The following is a 16,003-nucleotide window of genomic DNA, read 5'->3' on the forward strand; positions in this document are numbered from 1 at the left end:
ACCTTTAAATGCCTGTCATGGCCCCCATCCACATGGTGGTGAGTGTCACCTATATTTAGTCAAGGTTTTAGTTCACTAAAATGACAATTCATCCGTCATACATAAAAGTGCAGCAGTAATTTCGAACTTCACCATATGAGCACATCGCTATTCTTTATGGAGGAGCCTACATGCAGTAAGCAACACTGCGGGTGTTATCGAGTGTTTTCAAATCCGCATATGTATGCTTTGCAGGGAATGGTGGCTGCTACGTAAAATCGCGCAGTACTGCAGCCCTACTTGTCACACGACACAAATCCCCTATTATATTATCTCTGATCAAGTGTAGGCATCGTGGCCTACACTTGATGAGTGAGAAAGTAATTGGCCATTTGTGTCGTGTGACAAGTAGGAGTGCAGTACTGTGTCATTGTCTGTCTATTCGTACGAGTCGGGAGTATAAACGAGACGTGGAGAGTTCGGACGCGTCACTCGAATTTGAAACGTACCATATACTCGCTGTTGCTGCATCTTCGAAGCACATATTAATGACCTTCAGTAATTTACAGCGAATAGCTGTTAATGCGGCGAGTGGCGCTCAAGCCATTCCGTTCGCCTTCACCAGGTATACCATCAGCATCACAGACTCGCCCATTGACTTATTTTCGCCACCCCTAACTCGTTGGCGCCACAACTTGTCTCCATCGGCCTAAGTGCTGAGACTAGTCGCGGCCAATGCGTCCCCTCAGCCGAATTTGCGTCCCCTCACGTATTATTTTTTTTTCAGCACATCTTTCCTAAATTACTGCAGTTCTATCAGCGCGAGATCTACAACCAACACAGAAGCGACAAGCTCGCGCAGTGCATGCCAGGGGCGCTATAACGTAAAATCATTCCAAACTGTTTTGATTACGATTTCTGCAATCAGCCTCCACAATTGGTCAAAACATTTTCTGGCCACTCCCAACTTCTCCTGTCTGTCACGCGACGTCACGAAAACGGCGATAGCTCCCCATCTGATATTACGTGTACACACTTTTTATGCATGATTAAACCGCACAAAAGAAAAATAATCATTCCTGATTCGACGCCTTTTCACAATTAGCCCTCTGCTATTAATCCAATGTTTTCTGGCTACGCCCACTTCGCCTGTCTATCACGCGACCTCACAAAACCGCGAAAACTCACGACGTCAAAGTGACGTGTACGCGATAAAATGCATTAATATGCCGAACAAAACTGAAAATTTTTCTGAATAGACACAGACTGCCCCGTTCCTAAAGGAATAGAAGATGGCTGCCCGCCGATCGCTCAGGCCCTCGCTACTCGCGCCTGCCGGTGAGCATGTATTTCCTTGCGCATTATAAACCTTCTTGCGTGGCAGTAAAACGTTATCGAGCCCTTTCGGCATGCATACGACACCGCTCTGCCAACTCTTCCTTGCTGAGGATCTGTTTTAGCGGCATTCTTATCCTTCCGTTGCACGCCGCCGCGATTTGCGACCAGCCACCGCAAGCTATAAGTAAGGCGAAGCGGACCAATCGGAGAAGCCGGCACCACCCTCTTCATGCGGTTATCTATTTTCACTGTGCTGGCTCGGCCCCATCGAAAGCATCTCCACTAGAGCGTGCTCCTCGCCTCTTGTCAGCCAATTAGATAAGAAAAACCGCTGAGTATTGACAATGTTATTGGTTTTGAAAGCGAACAAAGGTGACCTCCTATAAACGTGGAGAGTGCTTGATTGGGTTGTTCAGACAACGCTGCGGGTCACCGCCCGATGCATGCGTTGGTGGTTACGTAAATTTGACGTCTGGAGTTTGGAATCAAAACAGTTTGGAATCATTTTACGTTATAGCGCCCCAGTAGTCTGCACCATGGCATATCGCTGAGTCGGCATCTACGGGTGCGCACGGCAAGTGAATAAAGGCTTACCCCGTTTAATTTCGGTACTTCAGATATGCCGCTTGCACATGTGTTCGCGGCTATTTACTCGGAGCTTGAAAAGATAACCATATACTAAAAAGGAGGTAATGAGCATATTTGACTCCGAGGTAATTTTCAGCTGACTTTCAGAGAACCGACTGAGACACACATAACAGCGTTGATCTCAGACGTCTTTTTTCGTCGCTGTTGATCCCAACGTTAGTCTTGTACTCCGTTTTCACATTCTGGTCAGGTAATTGAAGTGCCTTATTATAACTGACTAATTTTAAGATAAAGCGCTTTTATGTCACTGTTGACCGCACGTTTATCAAAATTAATGAATGGACTGACATCCACCACACTCAGTGCGTTCTCCCAACAGTGCAATACTCACGTAGCGGCCACCATTTTGTTACTGGACATTCGTACTGGCAAGAACACAATGAATATACCAGTCCTACAAAATCCTCGCATTGCCACCGGCATGCTACGCACAGCTCATACTATAATTCAAAAGTATTTAGCAAGCGTCCCTGCGCTATCGGCTTTAATATCCTGGAATCAGACCTCGTCTGGACGAAGAACCATTCTTCAAGCCTCACATATTCATTACCATGAAGTGAACGTTCCCTTCATTAAATGGACAGCAGCTGAACTAGTCTCAGAGTCCCTTCTTCAGCATACTGGAAATATGGTGCTTTAGAAGTAAAAAAAAAAAAAAAAGAAGGACAAATGAACGCTCGTTCCGGAACATACAGCATGTTTCAGCTACGACTGTCTGTGATTATCAAGATTAGGAGATTCTAGATAAATTAACTTTTGCTGAGCAAGCTTTGTAGCAATGGTGTACATCAGAATTTGCGCAATAAGCGCCTATCCAATGAATATTTGACAGAACTTTATTAAACAGCTTTTTGATTAAGAACTTTATAGGACATGTTCTATAATTACATAATTGAAGTCGGCCAGTACTCTCTGCTAGAAATTTTGCGCCTAGTACCAATTAAACAAAAACGGACTCAGAATGTGTCGAGAAATGTCTTGCCGTTTCAGTTCAAAATTTACCGTACTGCATTTTTTGCTAGTTCGTAAACAGTAACTGGAACAGCAATGCATCTCGCTGCAGATGTTGGCCCCACTTTTTTTTATACTGGCGCAATACAGAAAGTTTAAAGGTTATGATTTCAGTCGTGACTGACTACACCGCGATTGATTGATTGGCTTATTAGAGCGCGCCCCTAAAGTCATCAAGTTTTTAAAAAGTTAAATATTGAAATTTTCCTATAGTTAATAATCTTAGTGGCGATTACCCCACTAGTTCCGATGACCAACGCTGTCATGAAGCCGCGCCAGTAAAAATAGTCACTCTGTCTCTAATCCCCTATTTTTTTCTTAATAATCTGAGACAGTCGTTCGCAGGAACACGCAGTAATATAGCCACTCAGGCACAGCGTTTTGCAGTGTCACAAATACATAAAAATCATGTCCAGGAGCTGCAAAAATCGCAAATTCCCTTGGTGATTAATATCCAGAGCTGTTGTATTTCGTCGTAGCTAGGACTTAGTGGCCAAAATTAACTTACGCCTCTTCTATGCTGAAATTCGATTTTTTGTCTCTGGTCACACTGCTCACCGTTACCCTGACAAAACTTCAAGACCCGACAAGAAAACTACCACTACAGAGCAGGGAAAGTAGCATGCGAGAGAATAAAGAGGATTGAGAAACATCATGCGATAGAATAGAGACGAGCCGAAAGCATCGTGCAAGAACGCAGAAAGGAGTAAGTGCAACATGCCAGATAACAGGGACATGGAAGGAGCGTTGAGGGAAAAATTGGGGAGCAAGCAGTGGGCGGAAGGGAAACCCCCGCGGCACTCGTATATATATATATATCTAGGTAATTTGTATATATATATATATATATATATATATATATATATATATATATATATATATATATATATATATATATAGTAAGTACCATTACCGAGACCGTTCGGCGAACGGCAGTCAGCTCTCTAAAGCGTCGGTTTAAAGCCGCTGGCGAAAAAAAAGAAAGGGACCCGTCGGCGACAAATGAGACTATAGCACAGATTCTGAGAAGTTTATGACGCAGAAGGAAGAAGCGCGTCTTCCGCATACGTACGCAACTCGTTGGCACTCGCTACTGACCTATCCCTCCTGTAGTGTAACGCTTGATAGAAACGAGGTCGGTGGGAAGAGGTCAGGGCAGAGGGAGAGGAGGGTAAAGCAAAAGGGAAAGCCCCCGCACGGCTCGTCGCTGTGTTTTGCCGCACTATATACGTGTGTCACATCCGAACGAGGCGTCCGCTGAGAAAGTCGATTCCAATGTTGGCTCTGAGGCATTTTGTTACAAAGTACTTAAAGAAAAAGACAATAACGTGATCAAATCTACAGCAGCGTTAATTCATGCCCCCGTCAACTGGCGCTTCCCACAGCTAACGTAGCGACTCCTTTATTTCTCTTGGAAACCAACCATGCGAGATCGAAGCCGATTTTCCAAGGAGATTGAAGAAGGCGAATGTGCAGTTGCTCTACGTTGTCTGGAAATCGTATCGTGTTCTATTCTGACATTCCAGATATATGTACCCCCCTCCATTGTGACTGCAATTTGACGACAAACAGCACGGCGTGCAATATTCCAGCATACCGCGTCGTCACAAAGCACTGTCATATTAAATGAACGTATCTCTGTGGCTGAGAAAAAAAAAACTGTACTAACCGAGCAATTGACAACAATTAAAGTACACGTAGGGATACCTCCGAATTCCGTAATAATAATAATAATAATAATAATAATAATAATAATAATAATAATAATAATAATAATAATAATAATAATAATAATAATAATAATAATAATAATAATATATTATTATTATTATTATTATTATTATTATTATTATTATTATTATTATTATTATTATTATTATTATTACAAAAAGTGAGAACTGCCTGGAGCCTCAACCGGATAGAGGGTACCTTTGACCCATAAGATTTAATTATGGTATATAGCTATAATAGCTGCTCTACTAATGCGTATTTCGGTGCAGTTAGCGCTTTCCCTATAGCTGCCCAGAATAAGGACGCTGAGGTCGTGGAGTAGACCTTCAGTTAGCCGACAGTATTGCGCTCTGAAGCGTAATGTACGCCGATCAATCCTGCCTATCAACATCAGATAATCGCTAGTCTGCGTACTTTCTCACGTAAGTGTCCCTTCGTCGGCTTCTTCCATATGCAGCGCAGTGAAAACGCGGCGCACGTGGCGAAGTACCGGCTGTTCTTGCACCGGTCCGGCCAAATGCGCAGCCGCATTTCGTTGGACAAAGAGCGCGGAAGCACGCCAGCGCTAATTCATGCGCACGCTTAGGAAGTACAAATGCTTTGGACTGCCATTAAGTATGCCGCCTGAAGTATAGCGTCTTCTTATAACCTCCCTAATTGCATTCGGACGAAAAGTAGCACATATTCTATCGCCGCTAATTTGGGCCTCGTTCGTTCTCACCTGGATTTTCCCACAACTGATTGGTACTTGCATGCTGTCTTACACGAAGTTTATTGGGGCCTGTCACGCCTTTACATTCCCTCAAGTCTTCGCAGTTTCCGTGCGATGATCACGCAAGGCAAAGAAGGGGGGCAAAAATGACCAAAACGTTTCAAGCGTAACTCCGAGCGAACGGCTCGCGGCAACGCCCTCGCAGATTTTTCATGCAGTCCTCGGAAGCGCCGCGCCTCTCTCGAGAGCCGCGGCAGCTCGCCGTGGTCGTATGTCAGTGTCACAGGGAGGCGTGCGTGCGCAAAACTCAGCGAGACGAGCGTTCCGGCAGCCGTAAGGGCGCGTTCTCAGCGGCCACTTGTGAGCTCAACCGCTCAACGGCTTCCGAGCTCTGCAGCGTCTGCATTATCGCCTGGCGCCAGGCTGCAAGCGCGAAGCACGTTTTGTCGCTACGGGTGCTTTGGCCGCGTCCTATCTCCGGCGATTCGCTCCCCGAGTTGAATTAGTGTGATGACCACGAAGGGCCGGGCGTGCCCAACCGCTCTCGCTTCCTGTGTCGTGGCACCGTGCGCGAGTGAGCACCTTCCGGTATAGGTGTTGACGGAAAGATTATTTCTCGATAGCGCGGCCTCTGTTTACAGAACCTGCGTAAAACTGTAGTCTCAGTAAATATGAGCTCGACGCTGGGTCCATGCCGATTTGACCTTTAAATCTGCTCTAAGGTTCTAACGAAAAATACCGCACAAGCGCCCAGTTTCGCACAAGCACTCAGTATATACAATTATACATTTCCGAAATTTCATAATTCCGAAAATTATATGTTAAGCGCCCACCCCCTCCAAAGCGCCAGCATCAGCCGTAATATTCACCCCACTGCGGTCGCTACGCGACCGCTAGGGGCAATGACGGGGATACAGTCAACGCCTGATTTTTCGGACTACCTAGGGGCCGCAAAAACGTCCAAAAAATCGGGCAGCCCCCCCCCCCCCCAAAAAAAAAATGAATGTATGCCTTTTACTGCCACCAAGGCCTCAAATCGCCACAGGAACGTCCGAAATAGCACTAAAGGCCTGCCAGTACATTTATTAGGCATATTGGTGCTGTTACAGTGATAGGAGACAGCAGGTGCACGCGTGTATAATTAAGGAATACATACCGTGTCCCATGACAAATTGACAATTGCCCCTTCCCGCTCATGATATGCTTCACCGCAATACTTTGCATATGCTTCAGCTTCGAAGCCATTGGCGAGGATTACAAAGGCGGAGTCGGCGCCATTTTTAACAGCGGCGAATTGTTTCGATGAAAAACATGGCACCGAACAGCAAGACGCTTGGTAGCGAACGTCGAAGTAGCTAGGCTTAGCGTAGCCGCGGTGGTGGCTATGGCTGCCAGCGGATCTGCGTGCGAGAGCGCCGGTTCGAGGCGGCGAGATAATCGAAAAGCGGCTGATGGTGGCTTGGATTAATACCGTTTCGGGCTTGCGGTCATGGTAAAATGTCCGGGAAATCGGACGGCGAAGATTTCTCGCGTCCGAAATTTCAGACGTTCTCATACATTGACTCTATGAGGTACGTGGCGGTGCCGCGAAGGCGTCCGAATTATCGGGCATGTCCGAAAAATCGGGCGTCCGGAAACTGGGTCGTTGGCTGTATTCGCTTCCCCATCATTTACCATTTGAAAATAAACATACTTTCTTTGATTCCATAGCCACCGTAGCCTTGCCTAGAAGGTTTTCGTTGGCCGCCATCTTGGTCTTTACTGCTTCGACTGGACAAGCGCCCATATCCAGATTAACCCAATTTTCAGTGAAAGTGGGGTTGGCGCTTCCGCGGTATTTTACGGTACGTCTTTAGTCAAAACGCGTGATGTGTACAAGCCCAAATTCACGTCGAACATTTTGCGAACGAGTACACCAACAATAAGTCCATTGCAGCCAATTGGCTTAGCGAGTTGAATCAGAAAGAAAGCGCAAAAGACGCGGTAAGGATTAGAACATGCCATATTGTGCGCTGTTCGTTCCTGAATCAGTGATGCACCAACCCGGAACTTAGGAAGCTGTGAACTTCAAGAGGCAGGTCATGACATGCGAGGACGTCGTGTTCGCGATTCCTCCGTTTGTGTGGCTCCATGACCCACTAAGTCCAGAGTTATATGAAGCACTTGCATCAACCTTTGCCACAAGTTTTAATGAGTGCATGTAGAGCGAATACAAAAACTTATGTCGAAATTTTTCTTCTCTCTCGTTTATGGATATCACTGTCAACCGTGAGTTTCCAAGGTTAATCAGTTGACCCATACCTATTAAAGGTGGAACTAGCCGAGATAATTTCGACATTTTGTTGTTTCTTTTTGTCTATTAAACTGGACAGAGGTTCATCCTCGGAGGATGGAGGAGATGTAATCAAGAGTGGCCGAATAAGGCAAGCCTGTCTGCAGCCAAAGTTTCGACAAGAGGACTTGTTTTCGTCAAGGTGAAGACAAGCATCGTACGTCTTACAACATCGTGACACGAAGGGCTTGCTTCTCCTTTAGTACAATTGGATCCCATGTGGCATACTATGATACCTAAATTTTGATAAGGTAAGACTCCTATATGCCAAATACATTAAACCAGTAGGGCTGGCTTTGGATGTGTGCCTCAAGAACCCGAGCTTACGTGAAGCAGATGCGCATAGTGCAGATGCGTTTAGGCCGCGCAAGCGTCATTCGTAATCGTCACTCCCAAATATTTATATTTGCACACTTGGTTTACCACCGCACCATCGATTGGGTAGTAGACGCTGAGTAACTATCTTCCTTGGTTCTCTCTTTTCTTGAATTCCACTATGGCTTCTTTTCTAACTTTTATTTTCATGCCATTTTTAGCAGTACATCGAGTGTACAAAACAATATCACAGTTTTAAAAGCAGACGCGAGATCCGCGGATACAAAGGAGACTGAAAGAACAACACAAACGCCGAATGTCAAGAGAAATGACGCACTGCGACAGAAAGCAAAAAAGAAAGCCCATGACTCTAGTTACGCGTGATCTAGCTATAGTAACGTCCATCCATCGATCATATATGACCAGGTGTTCACTCTCGAAGGAACGTAACGGTGGAAGCATGCCAACTCTTCGCTCAGTAAGGTGTGGCTGTGTTGGTTCTGCGTTATTACGATCAGTCCTCGTCTTATTGTGGGTTTTGTCTCCCGCTCCCCAGCGGTCTCTTCATTGTCGAGTACAGGATGCTGATTTATGACGCACATAATGCCGAAATTACTGACATGACACGCTTACGACATAACTCTTGGGAGTAATCGTCTACGAAATATTCTAAATGTCCCCACTATACGACGACTGAACTCTCCCAGCCGACAGTGCGCGCAACAATAAGCTGTCACGCAGAAGAGTAAGTTTCTGTTTCTTTCACTGTATACCTACTGACAGCTAGCTTTCTGCGATTGTGTGCGCACTGAGAACTAAAAAGGAGTAAATGTCTATAGGGCCTATATGGGCGTGGCGCTCGCAGAAACACTTAGCACACGCCATCATGGTGCTGTAGATATGTTTGTTTGAAAACGTCATCTCAAAAGTCGTTTGCAGCACTGCCTATGGTACGAGGCGTACACAAGTAATACCCTTGCGCAGCGGAATATAGTTCAGGGCGTAAATGTCTGATTAGTGGAGGGATTAGAGTTTTATGTTTGCTTGTTACGTGATCCGTTACAGCGATACGTCACATGTTAGGACCTTTGCGCATGCCCGTCGTATACCGCGAATTACTGTAGCGGTGAGCAGACGAAGTGGTGCGGCTGAACACATCTCGAGGGGCAATCGGTCTTCCTATTGGCTAAGGAGTCCTGCAGCTTCCACAGTGCTACGAATGACTTGTGAGACGGAGTATAGGAGGGAGGCTGGTTATATAGGCCGCCGGCAGGTGCCGTTGAGGTCTGCGCACGGGCCGTCATTTACAAAGTCAGAGAGTTCGTCCACCGAAGAACGACGACCGCCTTGTCGTGTGAAGGTGGGAGCACCCATCAGTCATAGGTGGACGGGCGGATGTCTTGGGGTATCTCTTACAGACGCCTGTATGAGTGTGTCGGCCAGTACCAAACTATAGGTATAGGGCTTGCGATGGACGGGCAGGGGTCAGCGGCGATACATGCCTCCATTTAGGACGTCCTCGCAGAAGTTGTACCGCAATTATAGCTGGGGACAGGCTAGCGTGGGTAGTGAGGCGACGCACAAGAGTCTGTTTCGGTAATTTCTCCAGTATTAGTGGAATCGCGCTTTCTTCTTCATCGGGCCGCTCTACGCAAAGACAAATGTACACTATTTTAGGACGAAAGAAACGTAATTCAGCAGAATGCGATGTTGGACTAGTTGGTTCATGCTCGAAATGTGGTTCTGGCGCTGGAAAACTAAGTCAAAAGAAGAAGGGACAGAAAGAGCCCTTGTCTGTCCCTTCTTTCCAGTTAGTTTTGCTGCGCCAGAACCAGATTTCACGAACGAAACGTACAACCAATTTTTTTTTTTTTTTTACTATGTGGTCATACGAAGCATAATATTAAATCAGGTTCCCGAATTGTGGCGAAAGAAAGAGAAAGGAAGTAAAAAATAAAGAATAAAGACCACAAATATCGAGCAGAACATGGTTTCAGCACGCGTAATGTAAAAGGAAAACGAACACGTATTCAATTCCATTGACCCTTTGCCACTGCGAAAAGAAAGGGCGAGCGAATCGTAACGTTACGGCAACTTGGCATCTATCTTCGATAACGGTCGTCTGCACGGTTGCGCGTTGCCGAGCGGATCCGATTGCACACTATACGCCCGACGACGTTCTGAGGGGCGAGGGAACGGTGAAGCAATCACGAAATGGGTCGAGACCGTCCTTATCACTCTTTCGCGTTGGCGCACTTTTCTCCAAATAGCTGTGCTTGTAATTTTACGTACAGAATGCGGTGGTTTCACGCATGCTATTGATATGCCGCTTGGGGGTTACGTCATCTACGACGTGACTTTTCCTGAACCCCTGTCAGTAATACAGCTTATACCGGGTGTCCCACGTAACTTGAGCCAAACTTTAAAGATATGCAAATGCCACGTAGCTGGACAGAACTAAGGTAATGTTGTTGCCGTACGTCGCTTGGGAACCTTCCGCCGAACTACATAATTAGTCTTAATTAATTATTCAACTTCTCAAATATTATAATTAGTTGAAAAGTGTCAATGAGAAAACTGTAGAGCACCATGAAAACCTCCCGATACAGCTTTATGTTGCTCAATACGTGCTGCATAAAAGTGTCTTTCCGATGTCCTCGCTTTTGTCGGCAATACACGGCTTTGCCATGTTAATGAGCTTTCTGTTATTAATCTTGAGCAAGGCGCTATGACAAGAAGGAGCGGCGCTTATTGACAGTGGCGCTGACGAGAGCGCCGGCAAGCAAGCCCGCTTTGAGTTCCATAGGTGCCCGATATTGCGTACCTCTCGGCCTACTCTAGTATAATTAGACTCTCATGATCCACAAATGTTATAAAGTTGCAATTATAAGACTACCTGACGTTGCTACTTCTCGAGATATCCGGCTGCCTTTCGCTAACGATAAAGAAAGATTCTTCGTGGATAATGTTTACGTTACTTTCTTAGTTCGTTCTTGATTTCGCTTAAAGCATTTATTCCAGGGTAAATACCTGTGGCGTTCTGCTGTCAAGCACGAGGTTGTGAGTTCGATTCCGAGCCGGGGCTACAACATTGTTACGAAGGCGGAATCTAAAGATGTATGTGGTGAAGTGCTCCGAATATAAAATTTATATGTCTCGAGCTGCTCATAATGAACTGCTCTATAAATGATTCACGCCAGAATGTGCCAGGAAAAAAAAAACCGAGACGAATAAACCTCTTCGATAGCGAGACGGCGATCGATGGAGGCGCACCACTAATGAAAGCGGCGTTCGTCTAGTTCAGACTAGACGAGCTGCGGTATAACCCGGAAAAGACGCTCGCGATATCTCCGGACGCACGAGCTCTCACCGGAAGCAGTTCGTCATTCGGTCGCGTGACTGCCATCTGAGCCCCAAAATGATGGAGGACACGAACGCCGCTCGACTTTGGCAACTGCAAGTATAAGAGGAAACAACTTGATCGATGGGAGCGCCGGGGACACGCGCCGCGAAGCAAACCGCAATGCACTGAGCCCACTTCGCGATTTATCGACACGACGAAGGGCGTCAAACACCGGCACGCGCACGCCGCAAACGTTTAACGGCTGACGCCTCCAGTGCACGCTAGTCTGAAAAGTCACACAGCTGGCCGGGGGCTTATCGCACGAAAGGAAAGCTCTTTCGATCACTTCAGCTCTTGGCGTTGCAGTCACCTGATCCTTGCAGCGGGCGCGCGCTCAGCAGGCTCAGTCAGGATTCTATTTGCTACGCAGTTGGTGATGCTTCGTGCTTCTCGATTCCCCTCCAGGCCACATCAGCAGGAAGCTTCCTGGTTAGTACAAGTTGCTGGTTTGGCGATTGCTTTGCCTTCACAAGAGTCTTCCTAATGTTCACTCTACTGAGGACAAGGCATCCTCAAAGGTAGCTTGTCAGCGGCCGTTCACACCGCTTCTAACAAGAGCAGAAGGGTCAAGCTAGACTGGCCCAACGTGATCTTCATAGCCAACGAAATGAAGAATCACATGGTGCATGGCAATAAGGGATATGACGTACGATAAAAAGAATGGAGGGGAATGTACATGGCCGAATCATAGCTGGCCAGCACGCGCTTTTTTAGTCACAGGCACTGATTTAAAAAAGCCCTATTGCGCTTCTTGCAGGCGACTACACTGTACGAACGCTTCTTAAGCCCGGCCCACATGGAGCGAACTTTCACGGCGAACTTCGTGCGGCCCGCACCAGTGCGGCGGAACGCCAGCGTGCCGCCGCTGCGCTGCACCCACATGCGGCGAAAAACAGGCGGCCGCCGCCGCCCCGATTTCAGTGTTGCTAAAAACAGCGTAATTCCATTCCCAGTAAAATTCAGTGAAAAAATAGTTTTGTATGTGCAACTGAACCATATTGGTCGCGCCTGGACGGCTGTGATCAGTCGATCATTGTACGCGATGCGCGCAGCTTTTGTCGCCAAGTTCGCTAGGCTCTTTTGGCTGGCTAGCCGAGTCAAATGCGGTGGCAGGAAGTCGGACGCGACCGTGCCCTCATTGGTCCGCGCTGACAGCCTTCATTCGCCGCTTACGGCGAGCGGTTGACCGCCTGTGAACATATCTAGCCCGCCTTGATCGACGGCGAACAGCCGCCGGCCGCCGGGCGGACGCCGCGCGCGGCCGTTCGCCAGTTTTTCGCAAGGAAATCGCTCCATGTGGGTCGGGCTTAAACTGCTAGCAAACGTACGAGTGTATTCACACTGACTTGTTATTTATTACTTTTCTTAGCTTTTCTTTTTCCCATCTATCTTTTCCTCTTTCCCGTTCCCCAAGTGTAGGGTAGCCGACCGGGCACGTCCTTGGCTAACCTCCAAGTATTAAAACGAAGAGCATCGGAAAAGGCATCTCTACAAATTCGCGGCCCATGTCAACATCATGCACAAAAGCGCTCTATATGAATAATTTACTAGTGCATTTCAAACGCAACCTTATTACCGGTGCCTACTAGCTTCAGCTTTGCACCCGCTAGCTGATCCGCGCAGCACACGTACCTGGCAACGTAGAATTTCCTACAATAACTACTAGAGAGAACTCTGGCTCTGCTATCGTTATGGGAATGATGGGTATAGTACATGGATTTGTCTGATCTTCATGCTCGTGGCTTCAGACGTACGTGTGGCTTCTTTTATTACGCTTTATCTGGGCCTAATTTCGCCTGAATGTCAAAGCAATTTATACTTTTCTTTAATGCAGTAGCTTATAGGACTCCGCAAACACGCATAATCACTGCAAATTGCAGTAGTTCCGCTTGTCTACGCGTCCGTAGCGTATTGGTTTCAATATTGGGCCTTCTGTGCTTGAGGTCTCGTGTTCGAATCCTGCCGTTGGACCATTTTAATAATGTTTATTTAATTACTTACAACGCAATACAATCTTAAAAGTGATCACTTTGCAAAGTCACGAAGCCATTGAAAGCCAGAAGGACGAAGTTTAGGCAAATCCATGTACTACCCATCATGCCCGTGCTGCATGGCTGAACGGCCCTGCTCGCCGCTCCCGTCGACACTGGCGTCAGAGTTCCCTCTAGTGATCATTGTAGGAAACTCTATGCGCGTACGTAGCTGGGACGGAGGCAATATTACCGTTCGGCTATGCTGAAGTGCACTACTAACGCTTCCCATATAGTCCCAAAAGCCTTGAGTTCAGGCGCCGCCGTCTCAGCACGCGCGGCTCGCGGAACGTACTAAAGGTGCCCAACTCGCCTGGCAGGAGGCGCGCTGTGTGCGATACAGCGGTAACGCTCCCGTGCCATCCCGTGAGGCCTGTAAGGAATGTCTGTCATAATGTTTTCTGCTCGTTGGCATGTCGAGCATCACGAAAGTTCCATCGAGCCAGAACGACCCTGCCGGCAATTTTTTCTGTCCCCCCCCCCCCCCCCCCCCCCCCAGCTGTTGTGAGCAACCGGATTCGCCGCGATGGTCGGCATCAATCAGGGCAGCGATAACTCAGCAGTGTAGTGAGACAAGGCTCGTGGTGGGTCCATCTGACAGCACTTAGGAGCTCTGGACCGCGAATGATATGTTGCACTGAATCTACGGTCGCTGTCGCTTTATTTATTTCTTTGTTTAGTGCATCCGAAGCCGAACTAAATTAGATATAGGCAAAAGGTGCTGAATACTCATGCGCGTACGTTGTATATACGCACGTAAAAGACGTTCGTATAGTATAAGAACAGATATTGGCTTACACGAACGCAACAGTATCCTGGGCTTCTGGAGCTTCAACATAATCAGCTGTTCGATCTGTGGTTGAGCTTCTGTTCCCCAATTGACTACGGTGAGGTGTGCCCTGAAGAAGTGGCTTCGCTGCGACATAAAATTATAGCAGTCGTGTTTTTTTTTTTTTGAGCACGAGGTTAGATATATCTGAATTGAATAATCAGTTAACAGTTTAAAATAAAAGTTATGACCTGACTGAGATTACCGAGTCATCACGTATTTCCTCTTTCTGAGAAAATTATGTGGTGTCTGTGGGGCAGTGAAATATCATATTAAGGTGGTAAACACACCTGAACTTGCGTATCGTTAGCAATGAGGTGCTGAAACCCAGACACGATGATCACATTTACTGTAAAAAGCTTTTTTGCTAAAATACGTCGCGAGTCGACGGCACTTGGCTTATACGTAGCGCGGTGCAACTGCAGTTGGTAGAGAGGGGGAGAGAGAAAAAGAAACGGCTAATGCAAGCGGGAGCGCGGGAAAGGGCGCCAATCCGCTAAATGATGGCACTGCAATTTCATCTGCCGCCAGGACACGAACGCTGCTGATCTCCTAAGTGAAATCTGATCATGAAAAACTCGTCGAAGGTAGGCGATGCTTTGGCAGTCAGCCGGCCTTTCCCTGCGCGAGCCAGAGGCCCGAGAACTCGTTTCAGCGCGAACGCGCCAAAATTCGAGACGCGACTACTATTTCGTTGAATCAATTTTCAGCGAGAGAGCATCAGGCAGCACGGGAACGCGTCGCGCCTAAACGTGTCAAAGAAAGCGCGCGATGGCTCCTGGCGAACACTCGATCGCCGTCTGACAGGGGGAAGTGGAGTGAAAAGTTTTGTGACAGTTGCACGCACGCGCAAGTTTTAGCACCGGAGTGTGTGAAGGTTCTAAAGGGGCCGAGGGATCTCAATATTACAGCAAGCGCAAGCTGGGCGTAATTTGAGCGCCTGCTACGCGACCATCTCTCGTCTTGTCACCATATTTCTTTTAGAGGGCCCTTTTAGAGGGCCCGAACTTGTTCCGTGTACCTGCCAACGTATTCGGGTTTTTCTCCGACATACACCATCAGCACACCTATTCACTTGCGCCGCCTCCAATGTCGGGGAAGCACCCTGCCACATGATTACATATTTATAACGAGTTTTCTCGACTTGTGCCCGTGATCAGAGAGAGAGAGAGAGCGAGTAAAAGGAAGAGGCAGGCCCCGTCATCGCTGCCTTGGCTAAAAGGTTGGCCCATTACTAAATCTGTTGGCGGGCATCATTTCTCCAGCGCTCGTATCCCCGCAGTCAAAACAGAGAAGTGGGGGCCTTCTCCCTGTGCCGATGAATAGAGCAACTAGAGCGCAATCTCCGGAGGCCAGAATCAATAGAGCCCCCCCCCCCCCCCCCCCCCCCTCTGACGTTGTTCTCTTTCTCTTCTCATAAACGTCCATCACGGGGCCTTTTCCTGTTCTTCCCCGCCGACGGCGTTTGCCCGCACCTTTTGACGGGCTTGCCCACCGTCCCGCCAGGTCCCGTTGCGAAATGGCCCGGGCGCGTGCCTTAAATCCTTGATGGATGCAGGTGAGCGGCGCGAGCGGCTCGGCCTGAGATGAGTGGTAAATTGCGTCCCCCTGGGGCGGCCGGCCGCGCGCGCTGGGCGCTGACCCAGATGCGGCCGCCTCTGGCATTCCCGGAGAG

General features: G+C 47.7%; 1 protein-coding gene across 5 annotated transcripts in view; it reads right to left on the reverse strand.

Moving 5' to 3' along the window:
- Positions 1 to 16,003, reverse strand: part of LOC119435350 (innexin unc-9) — a 62,658-nt gene that overhangs the window by 27,145 nt on the left and 19,510 nt on the right. The gene's annotated exons all lie outside the window — the stretch shown is intronic.

The sequence above is a fragment of the Dermacentor silvarum genome, chromosome 1 (assembly GCF_013339745.2).
Source record: "Dermacentor silvarum isolate Dsil-2018 chromosome 1, BIME_Dsil_1.4, whole genome shotgun sequence".
NCBI classification, from domain to species: Eukaryota; Metazoa; Arthropoda; class Arachnida; order Ixodida; family Ixodidae; genus Dermacentor; species Dermacentor silvarum.